Raw genomic sequence first — 17,691 nt, 5'->3', positions numbered from 1 at the left:
TGGGAACAGAGAAAAACTCATTAATTTATCTTCTTAAGACTTTGTTCATCCTTATTTTTTTGAAAGTGTTTTCAGGTTTTGTTCTTAAATCTTGTAGGCCCACATGTAAGACCAAAGAAAAACTCTTGCCTTACAGGTTTGAGTCGGTTGATTCAAATCTGGTCACAATACCCATTGCAACAATTCCAGCCTTTTCCTGTTGTTTCCATGTTGGTGTCAGATCTTCCAGGGGTGCATTCTTGTGGGGTGTATTACAGTCATCCTCATGGTAATTTGGACTCATTACTGATTCCTCCTGTTAAGTATAGCTAAGCAAGGCAGAGGGGATGAGATGGTGCAGAAATACTGATTCTTCAAATTCACCTTAGTCTTATCAAGCCAGTCAGGGTAGGTGAGCATTTTCACTGCTGGACAGGGAGTACGGTCTTTATTTTCTTCATTGTTGTTGTTGTCTAAAGGTCAACTTAAATAACCACTCTAGTGATTTTTATTTTCCGTGATATGTAACATTAGTCCTTGCACAAACCAGGTTTTTTGTCTGGGTCCAGAAGAATGACCTTTTTTCCCCAAATGGGACAGAAAAGGTTATTGGAAGGGAGAGAAAGTTTCTGTGTAAGGAAGGACAAAATTTATGTACCAAGAGTATTGCTCGGTTGTGCTGCTTCCATTAAACACCCATTTATTTAAATGAATGCAGCGCTCTTGGAGCTTGCACCGTGAAGTCGGTGCTGACCCTTGGAGCAAGTCCGCTCGAGCAGTGCTTTAGATTACCTTGTGGTAGAGTAAAAACTTTACTGCAACAAATTTTTGTTCAGCATCTAGTGCAATAGAGCCCTGATCCATAGTTGTGCCATGGCACCAAGATGGCATGGTAAGATGCTGCTTTCTTGTCCGGTTCCCTCTGGGCAGAGACAAAATGTGTGTGTGTGTTTGTGTGTATATACACACAGAGACACACAGAGTAAGTAGCCTGTTGAAGGCGAATAAAAGAGAGACAGCAGAAACTGGGAAAAACTGTTGGCCCCATTTTGACCACTCAACACTTTGCAGGTAGACATGAAAACCAGTCGCAGCTCATCCAAGCAAGATTTGAACTTGTCAGTATTCTTTTTGCCATTAAGCCCCATTACCTTTGTTGTCTTTTTCTCTTGACAGAGCATAAGCTCTGCAACTTCAGTTCAAGATTTAAAAGAAATATTAACACATAGTAAGGAAATAATGTCTTCCTATAGCAAACTTATGTAGCTTTGCATAGATTCATGTAGCTTGAGTTAACGGCTGTGATTCTTCCTTTCTTTTCCCTCCCTACTCTGGTCTCATAAACTTTAATCCAGTTTTTGCCTTGTCAGGAATTTGCTTTTACATACTTTCTGTTTGTTTTGGCTCTGTGTCTGTTGCATTGTGATAAGGCATCTTTTGATATTCTACAGGATCTTTCATAATGAAGATCTCATGACAGTTTTCCAAGTCTGGAACTGGTGATCAGACTTGCTTGCATGTCCTGCAAGAGGAGACTGTCTAGACTGTGGGAATGACTGTGATGTTTGGATTGTTTTATTTCCATACCACTTGGCAGGATGCACCCTGTATTTATTCTGGAAGCTAATGAAAGTGCCAGGCCTGATACAGGACCTTACCTGGCTGTGAAGTGGCTTTCCTTCATTCTCCAGACTGTACTGATAAGTTGTGCTTTCTGTCCCGTCCCTGTTGTGTGACTTTAAATAACCAGGTGCTTACAATCCCTCTTTGCTATATTCATTACAGGTCATATTCTTCGACTTTAGTGTCTTACAAGGCCTGTTGCTACCTTTGCAACCTAACTCCTTTATCATCTTGGAAAATACTTTATTTCTGATCTAAATTGCTAATTTGTAAAACAGGGTTTATTCTGACTCTTCCGCTGTTCATCTGCTTGCCTGTGTCGGTAGTGGACTCTTTGGGGAAGAGGCAGGGTCTTACTGGGCATCTAAATAGTGCTGATTGCTGCTTGGAGCCTGGGGTGCCGATGTGCCATGAATAATCGCAGCCCTGCGACGTGGGATGAATACAGAGAGGGGCTTTGGCTCAGTCTACACGACTCATTTTGTAATTACATCTTCACGCTGCACATTTGTGATCGGCATCCATGGTGACACTGCTTATTTAGAAATGAATTCTGAGTGTTGAAAGAAAATTATTATCTCTTGGGAACACCCTGTTCCTGGTCGTATCTATTAACAAGTGCCCTGTGACAGTGATTGGCACAGTTTACCACTTAAGAAACTTTTTCTGTGGACGGCACTAGAGGAGCAGGTCAGAATTCTCAGGTTGTTGTTGGAAATCTTGAGTTCTGTACTATTTCCCTATGTCACTGATAATAAACCACCTCAGAAGGGAAAACTTGTGATGTAGGAGATATCGTAGGAAAATACATGCATTAAATGAGAAGCTGAAAGATGATTTCATACTTAAACTAGACATGAGGATTGTTGGCTGTGGTACTCTAAAGGCAGGTTTCCAGTGGTTGTATCTTCCATCAGTTGATAAGGGAAACCTGTTCACAATCTGAAACCTGTAGGAGGAGGTGAGTGGAAGTCGGGGTGTGAAGAATGCACGCAAGCTAATGCATTTCAAAAGGAAGAGCTTTAGAAGGAAAATAAGCAGGTTAGCAGAAATACCCTTGCGATATCCCCAGGAAACAAGAATATCAGCTTCTGAAAATGTGTTTAATCTAACAAGAGACAGGAAGGAGAAACTTTTCTTAGTTTTGCTCTTTTCATGTAGCTACTGACTTCCATCTAGATGGGCAGGAGCAGGACCACTGGTACTCCATGGCACTCGTCCCGCTAACCCCACAACAGCTGAAGAGTTGAACTCAACGCTTGTGCACCCTGGTTCCCACGAAGCCAGCTCTGCTTGGCTTTGCTTGCGTGGTCGGTGCAGCTTGGGGTTTGCTTTTCAGCTCCATTTAGACAAAGATTGTTCATATTTCTCCCATATTGAATTTGTTACCAAACTTGCTGTCTTGAGTGAGTGACAGGAAGTTTGTTTTAGTACTATATTACAGTAGCCCTAAGAAGCACTGGCGAAGAGCAAATTTCCTGTTCTGCAGATGCACAGCAAAATTTCTTTCTCACCAAAGCTAAAAGCCCATGTAATTACAAAGAGTTTGCTAACCCCCTCTTCAGACTCCTTGTACCTGGTGGACAGACAGACTGGTATGGCTGTGATTCAGAGAGTCTCTAAATCATTGCTGAGCTGTCCTGGTCTGGGGAGCCGGGGTGTCACTCCCTTGCTTTTACAGAGCATCAGCCACTGTGAAAGACAAGGGAACTGTGTGTTGAAGGGATGGGAAACCTTGGCGTGCTGGCCACAATGTACCAAAAATTTAGAACAAGTCCTGACTCCTGTTCCAGTACTCTTCGTGGTAGAGAATGCACATGGCAAGTCCTGAGTGTTAATTATGTGATTATGTGTTTTATCGTCCAGGGACAGAACTGCTCAGCCTAATAGCTGCAACCACTTCTGTCAGATTTTTTTTCAACTGGTGCTGAAGGTGGAAGAAAAAGAAACATCTTTTATTTTCTCTCTTCAAGAAAATCAGACTATCACTTGTCATTGTCAACACTTGCTGTTAAGTTGAAAAAAAAAAAACCAACAGCAGATCTTTTTTAGTCATGTCTTAAATGAGATGTGTCTGTGACTATGTGCAATTAATAGATTAGAATAAACTATAGTTAGATACAATAAACCAATTACATGCTATGTAAAAATATAAACATGGAAATGAAGACCAGAGGACTAAGTGTTAGAGTTTTTGTATCTGTTTCTGATCTCCTGCTTTAGAAGTGTATCTAGCCGACCTGTTCTAATTAGGAGAGGGGACTAAGGGAGGAGAGTCTGGCTGGTGCGTAGAGTTGAGCTGAATTTGGTCTCTGGAAACATAAGCAGGCAGTCAGGTGAACCTGTTACTTAAAGTGATACTGCAAAGTGATACCGGGTGGAGACACAGTCTTTAAATTAGTCCTGTTTGGCTAGTAAATGAATTAAAAACGGCATGCAAACCTGTTATTTTTTCAAGTTCTCCCAGGTACCAGACTGGCAGACGAAGTCTGGCCCCTGAAAGTTGAGTCAGTTCTTCTACATGTGTGCGTTGTCAGCACTAATAAAGAGTTTGCAGTGGCAGCTCTGTTAAAAATACCACTGAAGATGTGCCAGCCAACAAAACCCCACTGCATTTCCCTATTGCCTATAGCAGTGCCTGCAGTGCTAAAGGAGTGAATATGAAAAAGAAGTACATTTGTCAGAAAACTAAAGCAGTAGGACTCTGGAATACATGCAGGGAGCAGCTGAGTAAATAAGGTATCTTTTTTTGCAGTTACTCACCAACCATAAATGGACTTTACAAGTGCACAGAGAAAAATTGTAATAAGATCTGACATGTTCATGAGCAATGCTGTAAAGAGCCTGGGAAAAAGACATGCTGTATGGAAAGGTAGCTAGCAGCAAAGTAATGATGCCAGAGGTGTTGTGTCAGCTGAGAAAGGCTAATAGAAAGTGTGTGTGTGAAAACCAAAATATTGGCATATCCCAGATCTGTGGGGGTCTGGTGGTACTGCAAACTGTTCTGAGCCACTTCTCATGACTGGCATGGTTAAGTTCTACTTCTCTGATCATCCCAATTTTTTTCTTTAGCCTTATGTCTTTTTCAGTTAACTTCTTGATATCCTATTTATTAGCAGGAAATATAAATACATTCATGAGAAGTGCAGCAAGTGAAGAAGCCCTAACTCTCCCCAGCATCAGGGCAAGAAACGTGTACTACTCCTAGCTTGTGAGTAAATCCCAGAGCTCCCTGGAGTGATGAAGCAGAGTTCCACTGGCCGATCCATTAAAGCCAAATAAAACTCTTAGAAGTGTGGTTTTTTCCTAATGCTTATCCTATGCATATCCTGCTGCCTAACTCCTATCTCACTAACACAGATCCAAGTGGGAAACGCTTGATTCAGCCACATGCCTATTTGTTCTGTAAGCATTCAGTCCTTTAGAAAAGAAACCATTTATATCATCTAAAGAACATTTTGGTCAGTTACAGAGGAGAAAACCTATTCACTTTGTGGGCAGGCACCCAGGCGTTGCAGATAAGCAAGTAATTTAGGATGTCGCTGTTACCCTGCTGGGGGTTACTGTCCCCACAGCGGAGCGGGTGGGGATTATGCTGGTGCTCCGTCTTCTGCTTCATTGCACAGCCTGACAGGTTACTTCAAAGTACATCTTGTGGTGGGTTCAGTTAAGCCGTCTGCCTTGTACCCCATCCTGAGCCTCAAGCAGTTCTCTGGTGACGTCCAGCTAGTGATCAGGAGTGATCAGACTGGGGCAGTGACCTCTTCTACCATTCTGGCTGGATCTAGAAGAAACGTGGTGGCTGGGCCCTCTCTGTTACTTGTGCTCTGGGACTGAGGCCCTTCATTGCACACTTCAGAAAGCGTAGGAATAAACACTGCAGATGCTGCACGGCTTCATATGAATTCCTTAGGTTAAAATCAATACCAGGTGTAAACAGTGCAGCTTGAGTCATGTCACCTTTCATTATCTTTTTACCTGGTCCTTGTCTTCTATCCTTTGTACATGCTGGGCTTTATTTCTGGTGGGGCACTATTCCACTGTAGCAAGTACCCTTAAATGGATAAGCATCAACATCCAGCATGACTACAAATTCATGGCTTCTTTCTTCCCACTCCGTCTAGACTTTATAGCCACTTCCAAGTATGCCTAAAATACTGTTTGGCAGGAATGTTTCCATAGTGGCTTATCAAAATATTGTTACCTGGTTACAAGGAACTTGAATAAATCTTCTGAGTCTCAGCTGTTCACTAACTGCCATAGTTCATGGGATTATCTTTTATAGATACTCCAAACAATGCAGACAAGATCTGGAAACTGCCAGCCTTACAAAACCCCTTTGAAAATATTTCTTTCTGTGGGACTACATGGGTTTACAGAGCTCAAGGCATCTCTTCCCTCTTTCCTTTTCAAGTCTATGCCTAGGCTGGAATTTCATCCAAACTGACAGCAAATATCTATTACTTAATTATAAAAAAAAGCATGCCATATAAAATATTAAATGGAATCTCAGCAAGTGTGAATGTGAAAACCACCCTAGATTCTAGGGCCGAGAGCTCATGTTACGGACTTATAGAGTATACAGTTGTTTTGAAAGTGTTGCTGTAGGTCACAAAAAGTCCCAAGAAGATGTAATGCACTTAAGAAAACTTCAGGTAAATCTTAACGGCCCTCACCGCGAGAATTCTCTTCTGATCCAAGGTGGAGTTTCTGATTACTAAATATAGGCAATATTCCATGGGCTAAGGCACTTTCTTGAACCTGGATCTTTCCTACATCACCTGAGTTCATTTATTCCTAGTCAGTGTTCTGTGAGTAGGGAGTTCAGTCCTATGGCCTGGGTATTTAAATAAATCTACTAGAGAGTGACTGAGAGACATGCAGTCTATGATCAGTAGAGCATTCAGCTCTACGGGCATCGCTCTTTGAGTCTGTGAAGTCTTTATGCAGGCTATAACGGTGTTACTACTAAATGTTTTGGTGTTGCTTGTATTTATTCAAATATATAGTTTAGTTCTGATTAAAAACTCAAATTGCAAAACCTCAGCTGTATTTCTGTGTCCGGGCGCTTTTGTTTTGCCAGAGGACCTTACCTTCTGGGTTTCATGTGTTGCTCCATTGGTAGCCCTTTACAAGGTGTTCAAGAATTGTAGACCTGATAGCAAATTGTAGGTGAGTCAAACAATTCCCGCTTTGCTGGCCCAGGCAGATTGGCATTTGCAAGTTGTTGTCCACATGCACTCTTTTGTGCTGCTCTGTGGTTCAAATGCCGTTATTATAATTTTCTTGAATGAAACAAGTGGGAAACAAACTGGCACAGACTGGGGATTTTTGCTTGTTTGCAACTGAATTAATAAAGGCTCATTGTAAACAAGTTACATTGGTTTTAAAACTTTTTTTCTAATAAGAAAAGATTGTATATACTTGGTGTGAAAAACAAAACAAACACCTTTATGCTTGGTTAAACATCTTAATATAATGCAAGTCACCTTAACAAAAAAGTATATGTGGCAAAGGTCTTGGAATTATAATTAGGCATTATATTCAGGGAAAAAAATTTTTTTACAGTATATTGCTTATTAACTCTACTGTTTTTGCTTTTGGTATTGACAGCAGTTTTTTCCTCACACTTCTGAATACTAGGTATTCATACAAATTATGTCTGTTTTAATATTGTTTACAAGTTTTTATTTGATCTTGAAAAGCATTTCATTACGTTTAATTTAGAGAAATGAGATTTCTTTAGTTACTGTCTGTAGAAGCTATTAGAAGTTCAATTACATTTGCAAATTCATTTTTTAAAAGTGTTATCATTTTAAGATTAATAATTAAAAAAAATCCGTGCTCTGACTGTGTGGGACTTTCAAGTTCAAGAATAGTCTCTCTACACCCCTCTTCTATAAGGAAATAACGTCTGAAATGGAAAAATTAATTATGCTAGGAACTGAAGATCAATACAGGTCTTTGAAATTGAGCTATCAATTCTGAACTTGAACGAATAGCAGTTGTTTTATTAGGGCAACAGGATTATCAAAATATGTATTGCTTGCCTTCATTCATTTAAGACATTCATTGCACACGTTCATTGAAAATGTCATGTGGAGATGACCTTAAAGAAGTTAGGAGAATGACAGCTACTGGGGATGCAGAAGTTTCACCTGCATAAAGCATGCCTGCATGTATATTGCCATCATGGATTGTGTATAAGCACTGTATCTATAGATAATGTTTCTGGGAAAGATGCTAAAAGAGGTCCACATGGTTGACTTCAGTTTATTAGTTTCTGGAAGACTACGAGTGGGATTTTTCGGTATTTTAATTTTTTAAAAAGGTAACTCCAGTTTCATGTGGCCTGTTGTTGAGGGTTTCACAGAATTAAAGAGCTGTCGGGCAGCAGGAGCTCCCTTTCGGAGAGCTGGCCATACACTGTAGCTGTTGAAAGCGATGGGCAGGCAGTGGAGCTAGCTATCTAGCTCTGGGCTGAAAGGTTTTGTGAATTATTTAATTATTTCCCCCCCTGTAAAATAAATGTTGTCACAACTCAAACTGTATATACAGTACTGCTTGTGTAATAGCCTGCCTAATTCAGATTAATTGTAGGCTTGCAATGATAAAGGAGCTTCAGCACAGCAGTTACTCTGTCGTACAGATGCAATTAAAACCATATCAGTGCAATATAAATAATGCTAAATTAAGTTGCTGTCCTGCCACATGGTGGCAATTTTGAGCTAGTGCACAATGAAAGCCAGCAGCTTACTTTATGTAGGAGTAACTACACCAAGAAAGAGTTTCTAATTTACTTGCCATCACCCAAGAATATAAAGTGTGTAAACTACTGTCACTAAAATATCACTACTAATAATAAACCTTTCTTATCTTGCTATTCATCTTAGAGCCAAGCAAAGCTTGAAGTTTACATCTGGTAGTCACAGGATACATGTGCTAGGCTGATATGTGGCCAAAGACAGAGATATATTAGCATATCAAAATTTCATAGTGGAAAATAAATTAATTGCTTCAGATTATTTACTTTAACTGTTTTCAAGGCAGTTTTAGAGAATACTAATACAAATCACTTCATGTCAGTTAGATTTTCCAGGTTTATTTGGGCAGCCTGTCATTTTGGGAGCAGAATCCTGTTCTAAAGAACGATCGTATTTTTTTACTGGAATGAAAAAGCTAGAAAATACCAGTCTAAAATTAGGATACTGTTTTTTATACTATTTATATCTTGCTGTTGCAGAGCTTTAGGAGGAATAAGTTTAGGAAAAATGATTACATCATAAAATAATTGGGGAAAAAAGTAAAGGCCTGATATAAATCAAGGGAATTTCTTCTTTGGCCTCTGTAGTACAGAACTGTGTCAGGTGAAAGGGTAATTCATTTTGACTACAAAGCAGCCAGACAACCCTTAACTTTAATATTTTGAAGAGATGTGGAAATAAGGCTCCCTCTCCCTCCATGAACCCCCAAGTGCTTAAGTTATTACTATTTGTACCTTGATACTTCACTGTGCATTAAATACACCTGTAACTTCATTCCTGGGAAAGCTTTGAGTGTTTAAGGGTATTTGTCAGTATCCCAGTATAGCTAGAAACAGTAACAAGGGACAAAGGCGTATTAACTGCCACTGTTGGAAAGCTCTGGTTTCAATAGCTGGCTAATTTAATAAAGTCTTGTTACAGCAAAATGATTCAGCTGTAAGCAGCCTGTAAAAATTGTAATAATCACAAGCAATGCACTTCTTTTTTCCCCACTCTTTGGGGTAGTGTTTTTTCATGCTGTCAAAGTCCGCTACAGGGAACGCTGCAGTGTTCTGCAAAGTTGTTTGTCAGTGCCTTGGTTTATTTTTGCAGAGAAGTATTGATTACAGAATGAGAAACATTTGGTTTAACAGCGATCGATGAGGAGCAAACAAAGGACACTCTGAAGTTTGACTCATTTTAATTTGAATGAAAATACAGTACCTGGTGCAATTTATGATGAAGTAAAAAATGCTATCTGCTCCCTGTTCTTGTAATTACATTTCTATCCTGTCATCTGTGACTGAAACAAGTTTAGACAGACAGGGGGCTGTAGTCTCCCGTGTGCTGGATTTGGGAGCGGGTTGCGTAAGGGTGGTTTGGAGGGGCAGTTCTCACCTTGCGTGGGAGCCCTCGGCTTTGCAGAAGGGTGACAGGCAGGTTCATCTGCCTCTGGAGGTGACCACACCAAAGAGATTTCACCCACCTTCCATGTAAGACAGATGAAGGCGAACCACCTTGGACTCCTTGACCTGTTTGTTGGGTTTTTTTGCAGGACCCAAACACAAGCTCTCACAAAATATCTGTAACATAGAGGACACTTGTACTTACCTTCAACCAACAGCTTGGGCCGTGCGCAGCTGGGGCTCAGGCATATTCGGTGGCACTTGAACAAATACCATTTGATCACCATGCATTATGTTGGGGGAATTAAATATTCATTGCATCGGAAAAGATGAGTTACTTTGTTAAAGTAACCAACTGGGAGACCAAGTTGCAAATTCCAGTTTCTATTTCAATTAATATTTCATAATTCATTCTAGAAGAATGGAACTGTTTCACCATCCCTCTCTCATTCCTTATCCCAGGCTGTTCTGTGGCTCCTGCCTGCAGCAGTCTTTCAAAAGTGGCTCACAAGGATGATAAAATAGTGGGCTTGAGTACTTTGAATATGCATATTTACTCATAACAGTATTGGGCATTAACTTGCTAGAAAAGCTGATTTTAATGTTCTTCTGATAGTTGCTATTTGTTTGCTTAATTCTGTTGTCATTGTTTTCTACTTTGGTGGTGGTGGTGGTATCTGCTTTTGTGGCCAGGTGATTCTCTCTGGCTCATAGGATGTTGTGTTACAGACCAGACTATGATTCTATTAAATTATGATTTTTATGACGAGGTATCTGATGCATAGCATTAGAAAATGCATTAAAAATAAATCCATAAATACTCAGTTTAGGTTAGCAATGACTTAATGGTACTTCAAACTATAAAAACCCCAAACTTGTATTCTTTTCTTCCCATCATTTAAATTCATTGCAAAGAATCTGTTTGAAATCAATATTAATTACACAGAAATTGTGACCCTCTTTAGCAAACACTTTAAAATACTTGCTAAAAAATTAATGTGAAGGTTATTAGCCTGATTTTGAGCAGCATTATGCCTGTGTTAAATATTCTTCTGTAGACTTTTTTGACAAAATAGTGCTTCCATGTTAGCGTAATTAGTAGTACCATAGTAGAACCCTTCTTTCGATGAACTGAGGAAGCAAAGAACAAATTCAAGAATACAGAAGAATCTGATTTCTATTTAAACAGTAGGTCTTTCACTACTTGTAATCTTAAAAATGAGATTACATTCGTGCCCCTTTTAATACATTTTTGATATTTGAACTGTCAGTCCAGTTATACCTAGCTGTTCTTAAGAATTGCCTTTCATAAGGCTCACATATAAGCTAAACAGGAGGGGGGATCAGGTCCTATGTAGCTGTTGGGCTTGACTCCCTTGTGAATAGCAACACCCTATGAAATATGCATCATGTGTGGATGCGGAATCCCTTAGATTTTTCACTTGCAGTTACCTATAGTTTTAAGTCTTGATGCACAACCACATTTTTAACATACAGATAACATCATTGATCAAAGGAATAGTATGATTTTTATGTGAAAGAGAAATTACAAAGTAAAAAATTAAGTACTCTGGCGCAGTGAGTTGGCCTTGCCTGGCTGCCAGGCACCCACCCAGCCGCTCTCTCATTCCATCTCCTCAACACAGCCGGCAGGGAAAATATGATGAAAAACCTTGTGGGTCAAGATAAATACAGGGACGGCTTACCATTTACCCTTACAGGCAAAACAGGCTCGGTTTGGGGAAGATTAATTTCATTTATTGCCAATGAAAATAGATGTGGATAATTTAAAACAAAGACAAAATTAAATGCTTTCCAGAGTGCAGTTTGGGGAGTCCGATTCCCCCGCTCCCCCTGTGGAGTGGCGCAGGGGGATGGGGATGCAGGTTGAGATCAGGCCATGACAGGACCTTCCTCCGGAGTTGCTCCGGCCCCAGCCCGGGCTCTCTGGGGCTGCAGGGAAATGGCCGTCCTGGCGCCGGGAGCGCTCCCCACCCCCCCGCCCAGAGCCGGGTGCTCGCGGGGCGCTTTCCCGCACTTTCTCCCTCGCTCCTCACGGCCTCCCAGGCGCTTTGCCCGCCCGTAAATGCCGTTTCCCAGAGGTGCCACTGGTGCCGCCGAGGGGCCCGGCTGGGCTGTGTGGTGGGGCCGCGGCAGAGGCGGGCGGAACCGGCGGGAACCGGCGCGCGGCAGCCCCGGCCTCTCCTCACAGGGGAGCTGCGCAGCCGGCACGCGGCTCCAGGCACGCGGCAGTGGCGGGCTGCCCCTGACTGGGCGTGTCACGGGAGGCTCCTGCTGTGAGGTAAGGGCAGGACAGGAGCGCTCGCCACTTACTGCCACGGGCAAAACAGACTTGACTTGGGGAAAATTAATTTATTACTGGTCAAATCACTGTAGGATAACGAGAAAAACTAAATCTCAAACCACCAACCCCGGTGCGGGGCCGGGGCCGCAGACAGCGCCTCCCCCTGCACCCGCCCCGCCCCGTCCCGGGGGGCTCCTCCCCCCCGGCCCCCGCCCCGGGAGGGCTCCTCACGGCCGCTCCCCCGCGGGGCTCCGCGGGCCCCGGGGCACGGCCCGCCCGGCCGGGGGCTGCCCGCGGGCCCGGGGGCGGCTCCGCTCCGGCGCCGGGAGCCCCCCCCGCCGCCGCCCGCCCCGGCCCGGGTGCCGCGGGGCCGCTCCGCTGCCGGGGCCTCGCTCCTCTCTCCCGTCCCGCCGGGGCGGTGCCGGCTTCTCCCGCTGTCCCCTGCCGTGCCGGGGGCTTCGGCCGCGGCCAGCGGCGGGCCCGGGCTTTGTCCCGCCCGGGGGCAGTGCCCGCAGCAGTGCCCGCAGCCACAGCCCCCCGCCCAGACCCGGTACAACAGTACATCTGATCCAGTAACATTAAGAAAAAGTAAGATTATTAGGATGGCACATTATGGAGGGGCAGGGGAAAATGTTCTTAGGTGGAGAGGCAGGGAGGAATGAGCTGTTAACTAAGCAGTTTGAACATGGAGGGCACAAGATCATCAGCATTGAGGAGGGGAGAGAAGCAGGTCCAGCAGAAAGGGTGGGATGAGAGTAGAGGGGTTTGGAATAAGAAATTTGCTTGAGTTAGTGAAATTTTTGACCTGCATGGAGAGAAGTCCCTGTATACTTCTCTGAGAAGGTATTGTCATGGAGTCGGTCCTGTCATTTAAACAAGACATCTGCTGGTTTTGTTTGATGTAACAGGTAAAGGAGTTAAACTGCAAGTCCCTGACTTGGAAGACTTGAGTGTCATCCATGTATAAATTTAAAGTTGACGGTGAAATAGCCCAGAAAGGAAAAAAAAAAGTGAGAAGGCCGCCTTTCTGTACAAAGCCTTAAGGTGCTACGTGTTCACTCTGCATGCTAGGTGTCAAACTGGTCAGAAATGAAGGTCCTGTTGTGTAGCTCCTGGCCTGGCAGCACCATGTGCTGCCATCTGCCTCCTGTGGCTGCCACCCGCCACATCCTCTTTCATGTTTTGTCACTTCTGCATTTTCTGCTGGTTGTCACAGCGTCAGGGGTCACTAAGAGAGGAGACGTTTACAGTTTGGTAGAATGTGAAAGAACCAGGTGCTGACATTTGCAGCACATCCCAAGGGAATTAAGAAAGAGACATAAATGATTGAGCACCTCTTAGGAGACTGGTCGTGTGGCAGCACTGGGTTGGTCCTTAGACCAAGATCACAGCTATTAACCAGTAGCTCTGAAAATAAGCATTGTCACTTCATGTCTTTGTGGAGTGCTGAGGAGCGATTCAGACTTTTCTGTCAAATACATGTACTATTTTCAGTCTACCCATAAATAGTTTCCATGTGGTTTGTTTTGATCATGAGTATCTCAAATTGGATTCCTTCCTTAACTTTCAGAAGACAAGTTAATGTGTGGTACATGCCCCTGACTGGATGAGAAATGAAACATTTTGACACGAACATTTCTACAGCTACACCAAAAGGAACTCGTTGAAGTGCAAATGCTGGCTCGTGAGTGTAATGAGCAGCTAGTGAAACTTGATTGCTGAAATGTTCATGAAAGAGTAATTGCAAACAGTATTTGTTCAAGTGTTAAAATATTCCAGTACTTGCACAGAAGTATTGGTGGAGTTTGCTAACCCTGTCTTTCACTGTAGTTTGTTCGCATAAGATTTTTGCATATTTGGAAAGTTATCAGAGATTTGACAGGGTGATGTGATGAAAGTCAGGCTATCTGAAGAGCCTGAAAAAGGGAACCAAGAGTGAAGTAAGGATTATACTTCTAAGAGAAGAAGGTTATAGTTGTGCTGCCGAAGGTAAGGAGAGGAGGCAGGAAAAATAGTTTGAACAGAACCCATGGGGAGAATAAGCTGCAATTAAAGAGGAGCTGGCAAGTGGGAATACGTATAACTTCATTGGAAGATGGCAGTGATTTTCCTGGTGTTAAAACATACTGATGCATTTCACATGATGCTTTCTTTTTTTATTTAACTTTTCCTTCACATGGCATGCTAATTGTGTCCCTTTCCAGTAAGCTTATATTCAGTATAAAACCTTGAACCGTTTCTGGCTAGTTCATTTCCTTTCACACACCTTTATTTTTCAAGGAATAAAGTGGGGTTAGCACTGAGGGGGTTGTGGCAACACACAGTTTCTGGAGAATTCAGGTATATGATATCTGCTTATAGGAGACAAAAAAATACCTGTTTAATCTTGGCCTTTCTGTATGTTAGGCTCACTTCTCTCTTCTGACACATCATTATGGCTTTTCTGGGGTTGAATAAAAATGTAGTTCTCTTTTCTTGTAGATAAGATCACTGCTGCTGGGAGCTACTTTCAGTGTGTGGTATACACGGGTGTTTTGTGTCCTGGAGAATGAAAACTTTCCAAGTGTGGGTGGTCTCTTACTCCCCCTCCCCCCAGTATTTAATGTCTGTGATCTGGCTGAAAACATATCTGCTTTCTACCTTAAAGAAATGGCAGAAGTGCCTCAAGATTGCCAGTAAATTCTTGTGAAGAAGCACAAAAATAAATCCTGATGGTGTGATGGTGTTATTGCTGTGCAGCTATCCTGTGGGCAGCCTTCTCCCCATTCCTACAGGAAATTTTTGGTAGCTGGGAAGAGAACACAGACTTTCAGGGCCATAGCTTTGTGCTTTTGTTTATGGTTTGTAGCCTTGTGACTTCTTCGTACGTTTTGTACAGCAACAGCTTCCAGAAGTTCCTAGCATTTAGACATTCCATTCCAGTGATGTTATTGTTCTTGTAATGTGAATTTGGTTTATGGGTATTTTTCTTGAGGTAATTCCTAGGTCCATCCTTCTTAAAAGAAGCCCAAAGAACATGGATGCGCTGACCTTTTGTGTAGGACAATAATACAGACTTCCCCACATGAATAGATGGAGTAAATGGTAGCAACAGCATTCTCTGATCTATCAGCAAGAGGTGAATGAAACCTAGAAATAGCATATACAGCTCATTGATCTGAAGGGGAAAGTTTGGGTTTGTGAATCTCTGCTGTGTATTCCACGCTTTACTAGAAAATGTGGTTTTGTGTTTAGCAGTGGCACAGCCATGCAGCTAGGTACAGCACACTCATTCTGCAGGACAGTCAGTGGAGCTGTGTGCAACCTGCAAAACATCCTGGCAGAAAGATGGAGGACAGGATACACATCTGCTTTCTTTTTGGCAGGAAAAAAAGTGATGTTTTGTCTCTTCTCCCCCCATGCAGATCTGGCTTTGTACTTAATGTAGAAGGAGGGTTCATTTCAGGACCAGAGCATGGTCAGCGTAGCAGGCATGGAGAGGTAGTTGCTCTATCGGAATGACATCATTGTTGCAGTAATGATGCTGAATGAGTGTTGAAGGCATGGCTGAATCTCTGGTCTTCAGTACATTATCACAGTTTAGCTGTTACTGCATTGGGTAGCTCAGGCATAGCCTGGTGCTTTGAGATGACTTGGGCACTCAGGGGTTCATAGCAGTACCTGATTTTTCTCCAAAGTGGCTTATCAGTTACTGTAGGGATGATTAGCTATTTAGGTTTAAGAAAAATTTCTGTAGACAGCAGTGTCTTCTGAAAGTTTGTCTCAAGCCCTGGGTGGTAACTATATATTTCTTTTATGTCATTTTCCTTGCCACTCTCTGACTCTGGAAGCTCTAGATATTTCTTTAGCAGCAGTGAAATCCTTCCGTAAGAGAAGATGCCAACAGTATTCAGCAAGGGCCTCTGGAACAGTGTAATTTTGAAGTTGGTGTTGATGGGATCTAAGCTGGAGAAATACTAACTGCTTTGAATATTCCTCCCGTATCATTAGCCTGAGTTATCTTCTGTGAGCTGTATTCTCTGTGTGGCTGTTGTATATCTTCTGCCTGGTGCCAAGCACTCTTTGCTTTTCTTAGTTTGGCAGAAACAAAGGATTACTCAGCACCTGGCAGAACATGGTTGTGTAACAGTAAGGACGGTAATCAGATAATTTAGTTAGAACAATGCATTTATTTCCCAGTGATTTGATTCTTATTTTACAGTTTTCCATTTTCCAGATATTGCATATGACCGACTAGACAGAAGCCCTCTGTTCTCTGAGTAATCTCCCCTACTTTTTCACAAGCATATAGATACTTCATTTAATCCTTTGCAGCCTCCCCTTGTGGCATCTGCTTATTTATCACTGTCTTTAAGATCCCTTTTCCACTTGGTAGTGTACATCTTTTTGGTCCCTTGGTTACTGCTATTGTAAATTATTATCCAATAAGATTTATAGCTGTGAGACTTGTACACAAAATCTGTCTCCCACATTTAATGGCTTAACACTAGGAAACCTTTATTATTTTCTAATAAAACCGTATGTGTAATTTCTAGATAAATTTTTGCAGGTATGTCATGAAAATTTAGGTCAGCAGTGGAACTACGTCAGACTGTCTGACAGGTTACAAGTTGCACTACACCGTGGGCACAGATATTTTTCAAAGCGTATAGGTGGTCAACCCACTGTAGCTTTATGACTTAACCTCTTCTTAGACAACTCACATTGGAACCCCTTTGCTGACAGAGTATAATGTGGTATCTTGTAAATTGCTTGGGTTTTGTATTTGATACACTTATTTAAATGCACAAGGAAAAAATTAATTTACTTTCATTCCCATTTAACAGTATCACATCAAAAAAGCTGTATATAATTTTTTAAAATTCCAATAGCATTTTTTATAACTTTGCAGTTCATTCTCCTGCACCTCCTAAATTGCATTTAGCTGCTTATAAAATAGGGTTTTGAAATAATTAGGTGCTCTTTCATGTGATGGTCATTTTGTTTTCTAAATAAAAAATAAAAGATTAGGCCATGTCATATGTAGATTTATCCAGGTAGTGCTATATGTTGTGGGTTGGGGTTTTTGGTCCTATGTGTTAGGCAGCAACTGTATGCTATTTGTCTTTAAGAACTATTAGTAAAATTAATGACATTGTATTTCTCTCATATTTGTTTGATAAGTTTTTAAAAACATATTCTTTATCATAGTATTTCAGTAAATAGATTCAAATAGGCTCTGTCCTACTGAGAGAGATTCTTCTCTCAACCAAAACAAAAAAAAACCAGTGGCTGCAGAATCAGGTCCCCTTCTCTGTTCATGAGAATGAAACATTAAGGGATGGGTGACAAGTTATCCTCTTGACTTGTTTCATGTTTCCTGTGTCTGCATTCAAGCAAGACAGGTCACAGATCTCAAATATAAATTTTTTTGCATTTATTTTGAGTGGAGGTGAAGAAAATGAGCTTTGAAGGAGCGGGTGGGTGTTTGTTTTTAAATGTGCTGTCTTCAGTGAGGCTGAGCCAAGTAAGAGTAGTGTAACATGATGGGGATATTATGAAAGTCTTTCCATCTCTAGTTTGTTATTCTGTGTGACATTGCTATACAAAAAATTATGGGACTGCATAGGTAGGGTAATTATTCTGTTTGATGACT

At 41.9% G+C, this 17,691-nt stretch overlaps 1 protein-coding gene across 12 annotated transcripts in view; it reads left to right on the top strand.

The window, feature by feature from the left end:
• Nucleotides 1-17,691, top strand: part of NCKAP5 (NCK associated protein 5) — a 245,332-nt gene that overhangs the window by 33,906 nt on the left and 193,735 nt on the right. Inside the window, exon 1 of one of the 12 annotated variants that reach the window (XM_080399607.1) lies at nucleotides 12,535-17,664. The exons of the other annotated variants lie outside the window; for them this stretch is intronic. The gene's annotated coding sequence lies outside the window, so the exon portion shown is untranslated. Of the gene's footprint in view, nucleotides 1-12,534; nucleotides 17,665-17,691 lie in introns of those variants that run through there. 12 annotated transcript variants of the gene reach the window in all.

This window comes from Falco punctatus, assembly GCF_963210335.1.
Source record: "Falco punctatus genome assembly, chromosome: 8".
Lineage (NCBI taxonomy): Eukaryota > Metazoa > Chordata > Aves > Falconiformes > Falconidae > Falco > Falco punctatus.
This window is presented reverse-complemented; position numbering and strand designations above follow the sequence as displayed.